Source organism: Idiotropiscis lumnitzeri, chromosome 5 (genome assembly GCF_059441095.1).
Source record: "Idiotropiscis lumnitzeri isolate Australia: NSW breed Sydney's pygmy pipehorse chromosome 5, RoL_Ilum_1.0, whole genome shotgun sequence".
Taxonomy (NCBI): domain Eukaryota; kingdom Metazoa; phylum Chordata; class Actinopteri; order Syngnathiformes; family Syngnathidae; genus Idiotropiscis; species Idiotropiscis lumnitzeri.
In genome coordinates this window covers 4,872,405-4,873,838 of record NC_142395.1, presented here as the reverse complement: position 1 = coordinate 4,873,838, position 1,434 = coordinate 4,872,405, and the positions used below count along the sequence as shown (strand labels likewise).

General features: G+C 43.6%; 1 non-coding gene across 1 annotated transcript; it reads right to left on the bottom strand.

Annotated features, from left to right (window-relative positions):
• Positions 1-857: 857 nt before the first annotated feature.
• On the bottom strand, positions 858-976 carry LOC148336155 (5S ribosomal RNA). The gene has a single exon (XR_015843575.1). It is a non-coding gene; the product is annotated as a 5S ribosomal RNA (ribosomal RNA).
• Between the last annotated feature and the right edge of the window lie 458 nt (positions 977-1,434).

The window sequence follows — 1,434 nt, the reverse complement described above, 5'->3', positions numbered from 1 at the left end:
ATGACAAATATCAGCAAATGTGTACAATGATTTGTTGGCACATACACATGGTTAAATGCGGACAAAAATCCGTAGATGGGCGACCTGTAAAAACGGGACCTTTTGATTGGCTGTGTTCTTACAGGTGACGTTTGCTACAGTCCTGCCGCGGACGACTCGCAAATGCGTGTGCTGATTTGCAAATGCGTGTCAGGAGACGTGTGTGGCTCCGTAGCTACACATTCGGACCACATGGGGGCACTAATATTATACCAGCCCCGTACCACCAATATATACACCAATAACTTGGGGGGGCGTTCACTGCTATCCACCCATGGTCATGTACCATTTATTTGACATTATTTAAATTAAATTGGAATAAATGGAAGAATAAAGTGGAACTAATAAAATAAGAACCAATGATATAACCAGTGAAGCTAAAAAAAATGAATGAAGCTTCTCCACACCTGCTAATTGCGACATTAACTATACTTCCCTTTATTGCATTCAGTAAACACCATTTTTTAAAATTGATTCATTAACTTTTTATTTAGTAAACACTCACTGCACCAACCCAACCGGACTGCATCGGGTCATATGTCTGCTACACCTGTAGACTCCGAGGGTACCATTTTGGTCAATGTGTGGCTCCGGAGCCACAGTCAAGTCTCCAGACACGCATTTGCAAATTGCCACACGCATTTGCGAGTCGTCCACGGCGAGACTGTAGCAACACCCAAAGGCAGAGGACGCTGAATGTTGGCATTTTGTGCTCTCAGCCTGTCAGGCGAATATGTGGAAATTTATAAAAAAGCAGCTCGCATACTTGCTTACATTTGTCAAAGTTATTTTTATTTATTTATTTTTTGCGGTGCAAAAGCTTACAGCACCTGGTATTCCCAGGCGGTCTCCCATCCAAGTACTAACCAGGCCCGACCCTGCTTAGCTTCCGAGATCGGACGAGATCGGGCGTTCTCAGGGTAGTATGGCCGTAAGCGAGAATTCCCTCCAAAATTTTGCATTTTATACATGTGGTCTTTATTGTGGCAAATACTTCAATCCAAAAATACGTAACTAGAATCTGAAACTATAACCACAGTCACAAATGTGTCACAACAATCTACAATGCATGATTGAAGTCACAGATATATGACAAATATCAGCAAATGTGTACAATGATTTGTTGGCACATACACATGGTTAAATGCGGACAAAAATCCGTAGATGGGCGACCTGTAAAAACGGGACCTTTTGATTGGCTGTGTTCTTACAGGTGACGTTTGCTACAGTCCTGCCGCGGACGACTCGCAAATGCGTGTGCTGATTTGCAAATGCGTGTCAGGAGACGTGTGTGGCTCCGTAGCTACACATTCGGACCACATGGGGGCACTAATATTATACCAGCCCCGTACCACCAATATATACACCAATAACTTGGGGGGGCGTTCACTGCTA